This window comes from Salmo salar, chromosome ssa29 (genome assembly GCF_905237065.1).
Source record: "Salmo salar chromosome ssa29, Ssal_v3.1, whole genome shotgun sequence".
In the NCBI taxonomy this organism is placed as follows: domain Eukaryota; kingdom Metazoa; phylum Chordata; class Actinopteri; order Salmoniformes; family Salmonidae; genus Salmo; species Salmo salar.
The window spans coordinates 41873642-41888953 of record NC_059470.1 but is presented as its reverse complement, the minus strand read 5'-3'; the positions used below and the strand labels follow the sequence as shown (position 1 = coordinate 41888953).

The following is a 15312-nucleotide window of genomic DNA, read 5'->3' as shown; positions in this document are numbered from 1 at the left end:
GCCGCGTTGAAGGCGGTCTTCCACTCGTCCCCCTCTCGTATCCGCACCAGATGGTAGGTGTTCCATAAATCTAACTTGGAAAACACAGTGGCCCCTGGAGCGGCTTGAAGGCCGAGGAGATTAGTTGGTTAGGCTGATGGTTAGGCTGAAGGCTGGGAAGTGGAGTCAACAGGCTGATGGTTAGGCTGAAGGCTGGGAAGTGAAATCAACAGGCTGGTGGTTAGGCTGAAGGCTGGGAAGTGTAGTCAACAGGCTGGTGGTTAGAATGAAGGCTGGGAAGTGGAGTCAACAGGCTGGTGGTTAGTCTGAAGGCTGGGCTGGTGGTGGCTAGTCTGGTGGTTAGTCTGAAGGCTGGGAAGTGGAGTAAACAGGCTGGTGGTTAGGCTGAAGGCTGGGAAGTGGAGTCAACAGGCTGGTGGTGGCTAGTCTGGTGTTTAGGCTGAAGGCTGGGCTGGTGGTGGCTAGTCTGGTGTTTAGGCTGAAGGCTGGGCTGGTGGTGGCTAGTCTGGTGTTTAGGCTGAAGGCTGGGCTGGTGGTGGCCTCACATGTATTCTAGTGGTATTGTTGGTGCAGGGGCGTGACAGTGACGCAGGGAGAGGGAGAGGGAGAGAGCTAGAGATTGGGAGGGAGAAAGAGAGGGAGAGGTAGGTACTGTAGGTAGGGAGGGAGGGATGTAGGTAGGTAGGTGGGTAGGGTAGGGTAGGTGGGTGGTGGTGGGTGGGTGGTGGGTGGGTAGGTGGGTGGGTAGGGTGGTGGGTGGGTAGGTAGGTGGGTAGGTAGGAGGAAGGAAGTAGAGGTAGGGAGTGAGGGAGGTAGAAAGAGAGATGTACTGTAGGGTGGTAGGTGGGTAGGGTGGGTGGTGGGTGGGTAGGTAGGTAGGTAGGTAGGTAGGTAGGTGGGTAGGGTGGTGGGTAGGGTAGGTAGGGTAGGTAGGTAGGTAGGTAGGTAGGTAGGTACAGTTGAAGTTGGAAGTTTACATTCACTTATGTTGGAGTCGTTAAAACTAGTTTTTCAACCACTCCACAAATTTCTTGTTAACAAACTATAGTTTTGGCAAGTCGGTTAGGACATCTACTTTGGCATGACACGAGTAATTTTTATAACAATTGTTGACAGAAAGATTATTTCACCTATAATTCACTGTATCACAATTCCAGGGGGTCAGAAGTTTACATACACTAAGTTGACTGTGCCTTTAAACAGCTTGGAAAATTCCAGAAAATGATGTCATGGCTTTAGAAGCTTCTGATAGGCTAATTGACATCATTTGAGTCAATTGGAGGTGTACCTGTGGATGTATTTCAAGGCCTACCTTCAAACTCAGTGCCTCTCTGCTTGACATCATGGGAAAATCAAAAGAAATCAGCCAAGACCTCAGAAAAAAAACAGTAGACCTCCACAAGTCTGGTTCATCCTTGGGAGCAATTTCCAAATGCCTGAAGGTACCACGTTCATTTGTACAAACAATAGTATGCAAGTATAAACACCATGGGACCACGCAGCCGTCATACCGCTCAGGAAGGAGACGCGTTCTGTCTCCTAGATATGAACATACTTTGATTTGCACTTTTCGAACCAATCCCAGAACAACAGCAAAGGACCTTGTGAAGATGCTGGAGGAAACCGATACAAAAGTATCTATATCCACAGTAAAACGAGTCCTATATCGACATAACCTGAAAGGCCATAAAAAAACAGATTACAGTTTGCAACTGCACATGGGGACAAAGATCGTACTTTTTGAAGAAATGTCCTCTGGTCTGATGGGACAAAAATAGAACTGTTTGGCCATAATGACCATCGTTATGTTTGGAGGAAGAAGGGGGAGGCTTGCAAGCCGAAGAACACCATCCCAACCGTGAAGCACGGGGGTGGCAGCATCATGTTGTGGGGGTGCTTTGCTGCAGGAGGGACTGGTGCACTTCACAAAATAGATGGCATCATGAGGACGGAAAATTACGTGGATATATTGAAGCAACATCCCAAGACATCAGTCAGGAAGTTAAAGCTTGGTCACAAATGGGTCTTCCAAATGGACAATGACCCCAAGCATACTTCCAAAGTTGTGGCAAAATGGCTTAAGGACAACAAAGTCAAGGTATTGGAGTGGCCATCACAAAGCCCTGACCTCAATCCCATAGAACATTTGTGGGCAGAACTGAAAAAGCGTGTGCGAGCAAGGAGGCCTACAAACCTGACTCAGTTACACCAGCTCTGTCAGGAGGAATGGGCCAAAATTCACCCAACTTATTGTGGAAGCTTGTGGAAGGCTACCTGAAACATTTTACCCAGGTTAAACAATTTAAAGGCAATGCTACCAAATATTAATTTAGTGTATGTAAACTTCTGACCCACTGGGAATGTGATGAAAGAAATAAAAGCTTTAATAAATCATTCTCTCTACTATTATTCTGACATTTCACATTCTTAAAATAAAGTGTGATTTTAACTGACCTAAGACAGGGAATTTTTACCAGGATTAAATATCAGGAATTGTGAAATACTGAGTTTATATGTATTTGGCTAAGGTGTATGTAAACTTCCGACTTCAACTGTAGGTATGTAGATAGGTAGGTAGGTAGGTAGGTAGGTAGGAAGGAAGGAAGGAAGGAAGGAAGGAAGGAAGGAAGGAAGGAAGGAAGGAAGGAAGGAAGGAAGGAAGGAAGGAAGGAAGGAAGGAAGGAAGGAAGGAAGGAAGGAGTAGGTAGTGAGGGATAGTAGGTGTGTTCAGAACAGTGGGTGGAGAGGACAGACATAAACACACCCTACCTTACTGACGCGATCACACACACAGACACACACAGACACATAAACACACACACATACACCTTGACGGCCACACACACTCATCCTCACACAGAGGGAGAGAGAGGAGTAGGTCGTATAGTTCTCAGTCAGAGTTGTATCCAGACTACAGGAGTGCTTCTCTTATTCCTGGACCATCCTGTATCACTCACCTGCCATAGGTAAGATCCGTACAGTATTATACCTGGACCATCCTGTATCGCTCACCTGCCATAGGTAAGATCCGTACAGTATTATACCTGGACCATCCTGTATCGCCCACCTGCCATAGGTAAGATCCGTACAGTATTATACCTGGACCATCCTGTATCGCTCACCTGCCATAGGTAAGATCCATACAGTATGGTGGTTATTTCATCAATCACAGTGTTATTCTATCACTACTGTTAAATCAGTCCGTTTTCGTGTTGAGATTGATAAGGTTCATATATTTTGCTCTTTCAGTCAGTGTTGTTACAGGGATTACAGGTATTGTCCACTGTGAAGTTCATTCTCTGTGAACTGGCACATAAAGCTTTCTTTGTGATTTCGCCAGGGAGTTGGAAGTATATTGTGAGGTAGTTCTATGTACTTAGTAAGGTGTGCACTCTGACCATTGTCTGATAATAATAGTGCTTAATAGATATGGAACCAGTTTTTCCATCAGCAGTAGGCCATGGGTTAGGGTTAGGGTTAGGAGGGTTAGGGTTAGGAAGGGTTAGGAGGGGTTAGGGTTAGGGTTAGGGGTAGGGTTAGGGGTAGTGTTAGGGTTAGGGTTAGGAGGGTTAGGAGGGTTAGGGTTAGGGTTAAGAGGGTTAGGGTTAGGGTTAGGAGGGTTAGGGTTAGGAGGGTTAGGGTTAGGAGGGTTAGGGTTAGGAAGGGTTAGGAGGGGTTAGGGTTAGGGTTAGGGGTAGGGTTAGGGGTAGTGTTAGGGTTAGGGTTAGGAGGGTTAGGAGGGTTAGGGTTAGGAGGGTTAGGGTTAGGAGGGTTAGGGTTAGGGTTAAGAGGGTTAGGGTTAGGGTTAGGAGGGTTAGGGTTAGGAGGGTTAGGGTTAGGAGGGTTAGGGTTAGGGTTAGGGTTAGGAGGGTTAGGAAGGGTTAGGAGGGGTCAGTAGGGATTAGGAAGGGTTAGGAAGGGCTAGGATAGTTTAGGAGGGTTAGGAAGGGTTAGGATAGTTTAGGAGGGTTAGGAAGGGTTAGGAGGTGTTAGGAAGGGTTAGGAAGGGTTAGGAGGGGTCAGTAGGGATTAGGAAGGGTTAGGAAGGGCTAGGAAGGTTTAGGAAGGGTTGGGAGGGTTTAGGAAGGGTTAAGAGGGGTTAGGAAGGGTTAGGAAGGGCTAGGAAGGGCTAGGAGTGTTTAGGAAGGGCTAGGAGGGTTTATGAAGGGTTAGGAAGGGTTGGGAGGGGTTTGGAGGGGACATGAGGGGAAGGGTTTGGAGGGGATAGGAGGTGTTGGAAAGGGTTAGGAGGGGTTAGGATGGGTTAGGGCATATGAAGGATTATGATTAGGAAGGGTTAGGGTTAGGAACGGTTAGGGCATATGAAGGATTAGGATGTGTTAGGAGAGGTTGTTGCATAGGAAGTGAGAGTTCCTTCACTGCTATTTTAATAAGCCTGATCATGACTTTTAAGTATTGCAGTTGTTACTTCTCATGTGAAACTAAACTCTTGCTGGTTGGAGGTTAGTTAATGAACTTGTTCACAATCTGTTTGTCTGAGGAGAACCTAGAAGCCTGGTAGGACAAAGCTGTAGTCATCAGCTGAACTAGCAGTTCTTCTAGGTTCCATCACATAGGACCACTAAGCTAGTGCTGCAGTATACTGGGATCATTTTGATACAGTCATACAGACATATAAACAGCACCCTTTTTATGTACTAAAGGAGTTGTCCTTCATATGCCAGTCTCTGCCAGCAGAACCGTGTTGACTCAGTCACTTCTAATCGCTTCTAGTCACTTCCAGAAGCCTGTAGTAGTTAGGTAGTGGTAAATAATTAGAGGACAGGTCGTAAACTAATTAGTTCAGGTTACATTAATCATACCACATTTTTTTATTTGGAATGTTGACCTTCAGTTGACATGATGATGATGATGATGATGATGAGTCGTGTGATCAGTGTGTATGCTGGATTAACCCTGCATTACAATTTCACCTGACTCCACCTTTAACCTGACTCCACCTTTAGCAGTGGTAACGATGATAGGTAACAGGCATCCTGGTTCGGCCTTCAGAACCACTGGGGCGTTGCCAGTGAAATCGCTGTTAGCGCCAACCCTATTGTTGAAATCGACTTGAATACTGTAGTGACATTCGTGTTTGTTTTAAATGAGTCAGGCCTTAACCTGAGATTAGGTTTCCGTCCCATAATGTCACACTACTCCCTACGTAATGAACTACTTATTGTCCAGGGCCCATAGAGGGTTGGTGTTAGAGGGCCCCATTATGTAGGGAGTAGGCTGCCATTTGGGACACATCCTTGGTGCCATGACTGAGCAGGTTTTAATAAGGGCTGGGGATAGTTTGAGATTTTTGCAGGCAGCCGGCTCATATCCTGTTTGAGGTCAACAAGCTCCACTCACCACTCACTCCCCGTCCTCGCTACACCTTGGACCTGTCAATCAGTTGCCCAGCAACAGTCAAACCTGTTTCTAAAAAGACAAGGTTGTAATAGTATTTAGTAAGTTTGACTTCCTCTATCTTACTATCTGTATATAGTAAGTATGACTTCCTCTATCTAACTATCTGTATTTAGTAAGTTTGACTTCCTCTATCTAACTATCTGTATTTAGTAAGTTTGACTTCCTCTATCTAACTATCTGTATTTAGTAAGTTTGACTTCCTCTATCTAACTATCTGTATTTAGTAAGTTTGACTTCCTCTATCTAACTATCTGTATATAGTAAGTTTGACTTCCTCTATCTTACTATCTGTATATAGTAAGTTTGACTTCCTCTATCTAACTATCTGTATATAGTAAGTATGACTTACTCTATCTTACTATCTGTATATAGTAAGTTTGACTTCCTCTATCTAACTATCTGTATATAGTAAGTATGACTTCCTCTATCTAACTATCTGTATATAGTAAGTTTGACTTCCTCTATCTAACTATCTGTATTTAGTAAGTTTGACTTCCTCTATCTAACTATCTGTATATAGTAAGTTTGACTTCCTCTATCTTACTATCTGTATATAGTAAGTTTGACTTCCTCTATCTAACTATCTGTACATAGTAAGTATGACTTCCTCTATCTAACTATCTGTATATAGTAAGTATGACTTCCTCTATCTTACTATCTGTATATAGTAAGTTTGACTTCCTCTATCTAACTATCTGTATATAGTAAGTTTGACTTCCTCTATCTTACTATCTGTATATAGTAAGTATGACTTCCTCTATCTAACTATCTGTATATAGTAAGTATGACTTCCTCTATCTAACTATCTGTATATAGTAAGTATGACTTCCTCTATCTAACTATCTGTATATAGTAAGTTTGACTTCCTCTATCTAACTATCTGTATATAGTAAGTTTGACTTCCTCTATCTTACTATCTGTATATAGTAAATATGACTTCCTCTATCTAACTATCTGTATATAGTAAGTATGACTTCCTCTATCTAACTATCTGTATATAGTAAGTTTGACTTCCTCTATCTAACTATCTGTATATAGTAAGTTTGACTTCCTCTATCTAACTATCTGTACATAGTAAGTATGACTTCCTCTATCTAACTATCTGTATATAGTAAGTATGACTTCCTCTATCTTACTATCTGTATATAGTAAGTATGACTTCCTCTTTCTAACTATCTGTATATAGTAAGTATGACTTCCTCTATCTTACTATCTGTATATAGTAAGTATGACTTCCTCTTTCTAACTATCTGTATATAGTAAGTATGACTTCCTCTATCTTACTATCTGTATATAGTAAGTATGACTTCCTCTATCTTACTATCTGTATATAGTAAGTTTGACTTCCTCTATCTAACTATCTGTATATAGTAAGTATGACCACTGAATGATTGTGCATTAAATCTCTATCTTGCTATAAAGCGGTCATGTATCTGTGTTCTCATAAATCAAATCTCCCCCCGTAGTTCTCTGCTTTGGTTTTTCCTTCGCGTTCTCATACAGTACAGCGGTCTTACAGTCAGTGATATTTTATCGTGACACTAATTTGACAGTGATATGTGGTAGTGTTTGCTCAGTGACACCCTGTGCGTTTGGCTGGCAGTGCTGATATCTGTCCGAAGGGGCAATCACACGCCCGTGATTGCGGAAGTTGTTTGTTGCCACGGCGCCTAGTTAACGGGCCTGTCCGTTCTTAGGCCACCTGTTCTCCAGAACAGAGAGAATAGTCATGAGTCACCTGCTTTCATAATAGACTCTTTACTGCAGAACGTCTTACTGTATTATTGCCTTTAACCTTAAAACTACCGACTCGGGTCATTTTGACCCCAGAGGCATATTTTTGTTCACAGCCCAGAGATGGTTAATTAAATTCTTCATTCAACTTGTTCTTACCGAATCTAAATCATTGTTTAGTGTTTCTCTATCAATATGGACATAAAATGTGTTTTGACCCCAAAACATCTAACTCCACCTACAGTCCTACAGTAGATAGGATCTTTATTTGAATATAGGTTTCCATGGAGACATAATGATAAGTTATCCATACCAGCAGAGGGTGGACCTGTATCATCTGATGTAGCACCCCATGTACCTGCCTAAGGGTCTATACCACGTGCAGTGCCTTCTGAAAGTATTCAGACCCCTTGACTTTTTACCCATTTTGTTACGTTGAAGCTTTATTCAAAAATTTATTAAAAACATGTTTCTCCCCCCCTCATCAATCTACAGATAATATCCCATAATGACAAAGCAAAAACAGGTTTAAAATATATATATATATTACATTTACATAAGTATTCAGACCTTTTACTCAGTACTTTGTTGAAGCACCTTTGGCAGCGATTACAGCCTTGAGTCTTCTTGGGTATGACGCTACAAGCTTGGCACACCTGTATTTGGGGAGTTTCTCCCATTCTTTTCTGCAGATCCTCTCAAGCTCTGTCAGGTGGGATGGGGAGCGTCGCTGCACAGCTATTTTCAGGTCTCTCCCAGAGATGTTCGATCGGGTTCAAGTCCGGGCTCTGGCCGGGCCACTCAAGGACATTCAGAGACTTGTCCCAAAGCCAATCCTGCATTGTCTTGGCTGTGTGCTTAGGGTTGTTGTCCTGTTAGAAGGTGAACGTTCAACCCAGTCTTAGGTCCTGAGCACTCAGGCGCAGGTTTTCATCAAGGATCTCTCTGTACTTTGCTCTGTTCATCTTTGCCTCGATCCTGACTAGTCTCCCAATCCCTGCTGCTGAAAAACATCCCCACAGCATGATGCTGCCACCACCAGGCTTCACCGTAGGGATGGTGCCTGGTTTCCTCCAGACGTGATGCTTGGAATTCAGGCCAAAGAGTTTAATCTTGGATTCATCAGACCAGAGAATCTTGTTTCTCATGGTCTGAGAGTCCTTTAGGTGCCTTTTGGCAAACTCCAAGCGGGCTGTCATGTGCCTTTTACTGAGGAGTGGCTTCCATCTGGCCAATCTACCATAAAGGCCTGATTGGTGGAGTGCTGCAGAGATGGTTGTCTTTATCGAAGGTTCTCCCATCTACACAGAGGAACTCTAGAGTTCTGTCAGAGTGACCATCAGGTTCTTGGTCACCTCCCTGACCAAGGCCCTTCTCCCCAGATTGCTCAGTTTGGCCGGGCAGCCAGCTCTAGGGAGAGTCTTGGGGGTTGCAAACTTCTTTGATTTAAGAATGATGGAGGCCACTGTGTTCTTGGGGACCTTCAATGCTGCAGAAATGTTTTGGTACCCTTTCCCAGATCTGAGCCTCGACACAATCCTGTCTCAGAGCTCTACGGACAATTCCTTCCACCTCATGGTTTGGTTTTTGCTCTGACATTCACTGTCAACTGTGGGACCTTATATAGACAGGTGTGTGCCTTTCCAAATCATGTCCAATCAATTGAATTGACGATAGGTGGATTCCAAATCAAGTTGTAGAAACATCTCAAGGATGATCATTGGAAACAGGATGCACCTGAGCTCAATTCAGAGTATTTTAGCAAAGAGTCTGAATACTTTATGTAAATAAGGTATTTATGTTTTGAAAGGTTCTGAATACTTTCCGAAGGCATTGTATTGTACAACTGGATACAACACCAAGATGACATTACAAAAATATGCCACTGGTATACACAGTCTGCCTCTGGTATACACAGTCTGCCTCTGGTATACACAGTCTGCCTCTGGTATACACAGTCTGCCACTGGTATACACAGTCTGCCTCTGGTATACACAGTCTGCCACTGGTATACACAGTCTGCCACTGGTATACACAGTCTGCCTCTTGGTATACACAGTCTACCACTGGTATACACAGTCTGCTACTGGTATACACAGTCTACCACTGGTATACACAGTCTGCCTCTGGTATACACAGTCTGCCTCTGGTATACACAGTCTACCACTGGTATACACAGTCTGCCACTGGTATACACAGTCTGCTACTGGTATACACAGTCTGCCTCTGGTATACACAGTCTACCACTGGTATACACTGCTGTATTCTCTACACAGAGAGCTGTACTGCTGTATTCTCTACACAGAGAGCTGTACTGCTGTATTCTCTACACAGAGAGCTGTACTGCTGTATTCTCTAAACAGAGAGCTGTACTGCTGTATTCTCTACACAGAGAGCTGTACTGCTGTATTCTCTACACAGGGAGCTGTACTGCTGTATTCTCTACACAGAGAGCTGTACTGCTGTATTCTCTACACAGGGAGCTGTACTGCTGTATTCTCTACACAGAGAGCTGTACTGCTGTATTCTCTACACAGAGAGCTGTACTGCTGTATTCTCTACACAGAGAGCTGTACTGCTGTATTCTCTACACAGGGAGCTGTACTGCTGTATTCTCTACACAGGGATCTGTACTGCTGTATTCTCTACACAGGGAGCTGTACTGCTGTATTCTCTACACAGGGAGCTGTACTGCTGTATTCTCTACACAGGGATCTGTACTGCTGTATTCTCTACACAGGGAGCTGTACTGCTGTATTCTCTACACAGGGATCTGTACTGCTGTATTCTCTACACAGGGAGCTGTACTGCTGTATTCTCTACACAGGGAGCTGTACTGCTGTATTCTCTACACAGGGAGCTGTACTGCTGTATTCTCTACACAGAGAGCTGTACTGCTGTATTCTCTACACAGAGAGCTGTACTGCTGTATTCTCTACACAGAGAGCTGTACTGCTGTATTCTCTACACAGAGAGCTGTACTGCTGTATTCTCTACACATGGAGCTGTACTGCTGTATTCTCTACACAGGGAGCTGTACTGCTGTATTCTCTACACAGGGAGCTGTACTGCTGTATTCTCTACACAGGGAGCTGTACTGCTGTATTCTCTACACAGGGAGCTGTACTGCTGTATTCTCTACACAGGGAGCTGTACTGCTGTATTCTCTACACAGGGAGCTGTACTGCTGTATTCTCTACACAGGGAGCTGTACTGCTGTATTCTCTACACAGAGAGCTGTACTGCTGTATTCTCTACACAGAGAGCTGTACTGCTGTATTCTCTACACAGAGAGCTGTACTGCTGTATTCTCTACACAGAGAGCTGTACTGCTGTATTCTCTACACAGGGAGCTGTACTGCTGTATTCTCTACACAGAGAGCTGTACTGCTGTATTCTCTACACAGGGAGCTGTACTGCTGTATTCTCTACACAGAGAGCTGTACTGCTGTATTCTCTACACAGGGAGCTGTACTGCTGTATTCTCTACACAGGGAGCTGTACTGCTGTATTCTCTACACAGGGAGCTGTACTGCTGTATTCTCTACACAGGGAGCTGTACTGCTGTATTCTCTACACAGGGAGCTGTACTGCTGTATTCTCTACACAGGGAGCTGTACTGCTGTATTCTCTACACAGGGATCTGTACTGCTGTATTCTCTACACAGGGAGCTGTACTGCTGTATTCTCTACACAGGGATCTGTACTGCTGTATTCTCTACACAGGGAGCTGTACTGCTGTATTCTCTACACAGGGAGCTGTACTGCTGTATTCTCTACACAGAGAGCTGTACTGCTGTATTCTCTACACAGAGAGCTGTACTGCTGTATTCTCTACACAGAGAGCTGTACTGCTGTATTCTCTACACAGAGAGCTGTACTGCTGTATTCTCTACACAGGGAGCTGTACTGCTGTATTCTCTACACAGAGAGCTGTACTGCTGTATTCTCTACACAGGGAGCTGTACTGCTGTATTCTCTACACAGAGAGCTGTACTGCTGTATTCTCTACACAGAGAGCTGTACTGCTGTATTCTCTACACAGAGAGCTGTACTGCTGTATTCTCTACACAGAGAGCTGTACTGCTGTATTCTCTACACAGAGAGCTGTACTGCTGTATTCTCTACACAGAGAGCTGTACTGCTGTATTCTCAACAACAACAAAAAGAAGGTATATTTGAATTCAGGTTTGTCTGGAAACATCAGTCTATACATATCCTCAGAGATTTAGACCAGATAGACAGATCACCTGCAGAGATGGAGTACTTTAGGTACACCTGTGGTTATAACTGATTATAACTGGTTATAACTAGGTGTGACCGTGTACAGAATCCAAATGAACTTACATATATACTTACTTCATGTCAAAACAGCTCATCAAGTCTGTCAGTGGTATGAATACGAGGTAGACCTGCACTACAGAAACCAGCTAACCTCTAAATGAGCTCTTAGTGCTGTATTGGGGTGTATTCTCAGAATAATGGTTATTCTACAGGAAATGTTATATAAATACCAGCAGGATTTGGGCATGCTTTTAGAAGCATGTTATCGTAGCCCCTACCTCTCCCATTGTTTCACTAACAGAAAACTAAGACATATTTTTTGGTCAATATCTCTCAAGATCACCTTTTGAAGTGAATTTAATAATTTCTTTGTCAATAAAATGAGCTTGTTTTTAGTAAATGAGCTTGTTTTTAGTAAATTAACTTGTTTTTAGTAAATTAACTTGTTTTTAGTAAATTAACTTGTTTTTAGTAAATGAGTTTGTTTTTAGTAAATTAACTTGTTTTTAGTAAATTAACTCGTTTTTAGTAAATGAGCTTGTTTTTAGTAAATTAACTTGTTTTTTAGTAAATTAACTTGTTTTTAGTAAATGAGCTTGTTTTTAGTAAATTAACTTGTTTTTAGTAAATGAGCTTGTTTTTGGTCAATGAGCTTGTTAGTACGAATATGGACTGTACTTTGGAACAAAGCTACACTTTATATAAAGGTAAAATGTATATTTATGTTTTTACAGAATATGAAAATTCTGCTCAAATGTGACCGACCGCAAAAAATTGAAATTGTGTTTTTTTACATTGGATAAAAGTAGAGACTCAGAACTAGAAAATGGTATATCAAACACCACAGTTGAGGAACAAATGATAAATGAATTCTGCTTTTTCAACTTGTAACCCAACTTTCGAGAAAATGGCCCTTGAATCGTTGGTACACCTACTGGAGAGCTCTTCTATGTTAAACAGTAAGTATGGTAGTGTACAATCAAAGATTTCAAGACTTATAGCTGGTTTATAGTAACTCTAGCGACATGTCTGTATACAGTTGTGGCAGTGACATCATGAACATTCTATTGTCGTCCGACATCAAACTTGCCGTTGTCGTTATGAAAAAGTATCAAGACAAAAACGTCAGGCAGCATCAGCCTGGTGGTCCAAAATAACATAACTGGTGCTTTTTAACACCAATAAATTCCTCAGTTTAAAAATGAATTTAGTATATGTCAATTTAGCAAACCAGGCAACTAAAAGCATCTTTCTAAACAATGTTTTTGGTTAGTTTCTAGCTTGTTAGAAGGTGTAAATGGTACAGTGAAATGATTACTTGTATAGTGGAATATTTTGTTTAGACATGTAGCTAGCTAGCTAAACAATGAACCATAATCCCAAGTCATAACGTTACTACCCTGCATGAATCTACAGGTAGCTAAAGCTAACCAACTAGCTAGGTTCAATGTTAGCTAGCTAAACAATGAACCATAATCCCAACTCATAACATTACTACCCTGCATGAATCTGCAGGTAGATAAAGCTAACCAACTAGCTAGGTTCAATGTTAGCTAGCTAAACAATGAACCATAATCCCAACTCATAACGTTTCTACCCTGCATGTATCTGCAGGTAGCTAACCAACCAGGTTCTATGTTAGCTATCTAACATTAGGCTATAACTAGCAATGCAAATGACTCTGAGATACGAATGACATTACACAGATCACACACGTAACTTTAGCTAGCTAGCCAGCCAGCTAACAGCACGCTTTAACTTGCAATGAAACAACTTTCTGCCAAAATTATAAACATGTAATATTTGAAAATGTAGCTAGCTAGACTATCTTACCCGTATACACGGATGAACTCTTCTCCCTCTCTGTCATGGTTGCCCTTTAGTTTGAAGATGTAATCCAGAGACGGGTGTTTTATACAACAGCCTTCTGTATTCTCTTTTTGACTCCCTCCGTATTTGCAATCAAACGCCTGAATTTTCTCCATCTCCTTAGCTATCATGCTTCCACCAGGCATTCCACTGATTTCAGACCTCGGTCCTCCAGAAAGTGGAGAGCAACACAGCAGTTCGTTCTTTAAAAAAAAAAACTTTAGAAAGGATAACATATTGTTGTTCCCCCTTTACAAATTGTGAGTTTACGCCGCGGGATTTAGAGCTAATTTGTTTCTCTAACTGACAATGAATGGGCGACATAAACCTAAATAGAAACTGATAATTGTGCACGACTTCAGTATTACTTACTAAAACTGTTGTTACACTAAGGTTTTTATTATTTTATTTTGTTAGGATTATTTTGGTCTTACTGTAGTAGTTTAGCCTGTTAGGGCTAGGGGGCAGCATTGACACGGCTGGATAAAAAACATACCCGATTTAATCTGGTTACCACTCCTACCCAGTAACTAGAATATGCATATACTTATTACATATGGATAGAAAACACCCTAAATTTTCTAAAACTGTTTGAATGGTGTCTGTGAGTATAACAGAACTCAAATGGCAGGTCAAAACCTGAGAGATTCCTTTAGAGGAAGTGGCCTGTCTGACCATTTGTTGAACTTCTTTTCCATCTCTATCATTTACTAAGGATCTCTGCTCTAACGTGACACTTCCCACGTCGTCCATAGGCGCTCAGAGCCCGGGAAAAAACAGAATGTCGTCATTCCAGCCCCAGGCTGAAACACATTATCGCCTTTCTCAAGTGGCCGATCAAGAGACACTGGCTTATGCGCGTGACCCCGACCGCCCCGCCTTTGGGATTTTTTCCTCTGTTTGCCGAAAAGGAGATTCCCTGTCGGAATATTATCGCTTTTCTACGAGAAAAATGTCGTAAAAATTGATTTTAAACAGCGGTTGACATGCTTCGAAGTACGGTAATGGAATACTTAGAATTTTATTGTCACGAATTGCGCCATGCGCGTGACACTTCTTTACTATTTCGGATAGTGTCTGGAACGCATCGAACAAAACGCCGCTATTCAGATATAACGATGGATTATTTTGGACCAAACCAACATTTGTTATTGAAGTAGCAGTCCTGGGTGTGTATTCTGACGAAGACAACAAAAGGTAATGAAACTTTTATAATAGTAAATATGATTATGGTGAGTGCTAAACTTGCCGGGTGTCTAAATAGCGAGCCCGTGATGCCTGGGCTATGTACTTAGAATATTGCAAAATGTGCTTTCACCAAAAGCTATTTTAAAATCGGACATATCGAGTGCATAGAGGAGGTCTGTATCTATAATTCTTAAAATAATTGTTATGCTTTTTGTGAACGTTTATCGTGAGTAATTTAGTAAAATGTTAGCGAATTCCCCGGAAGTTTGCGGGGGTATGCTAGTTCTGAACGTCACATGCTAATGTAAAAAGCTGGTTTTTGATATAAATATGAACTTGATTGAACAAAACATGCATGTATTGTATAACATAATGTCCTAGGGTTGTCATCTGATGAAGATCATCAAAGGTGAGTGCTGCATTTAGCTGTCTTCTGGGTTTTGGTGACATTATATGCTGGCTTGAAAAATGGGTGTCTGATTATTTCTGGCTTGGTACTCTGCTGACATAATCTAATGTTTTGCTTTCGTTGTAAAGCCTTTTTGAAATCGGACAGTGTGGTTAGATTAACGAGAGTCTTGTCTTTGAATGGCTGTAAAATAGTCATATGTTTGAGAAATTGAAGTAATAGGATTTTTAAGGTTTTGAAAATCGCGCCACAGGATAGCAGTGGCTGTTACGTAGGTGGGATGAATTCGTCCCGCCTAGCCTAGAGAGGTTTTAACCCACTCCCGACCGGTCACGTTATACAGCGCCTGAGTGGCGCAAAGGTCTAAGACACTGCATAGCAGTGTAAGCTGTGTTGTTACAGGTGCT

The 15312-nt window shown here is 42.2% G+C and overlaps 1 protein-coding gene across 1 annotated transcript in view; it reads left to right on the top strand.

Moving 5' to 3' along the window:
* Positions 1–2797: 2797 nt before the first annotated feature.
* Positions 2798–15312, top strand: part of vill (villin-like) — a 71542-nt gene continuing 59027 nt past the window's right edge. The window contains exon 1 of the mRNA XM_045710717.1: positions 2798–2966. The gene's annotated coding sequence lies outside the window, so the exon portion shown is untranslated. The remainder of the gene's footprint in view (positions 2967–15312) is intronic.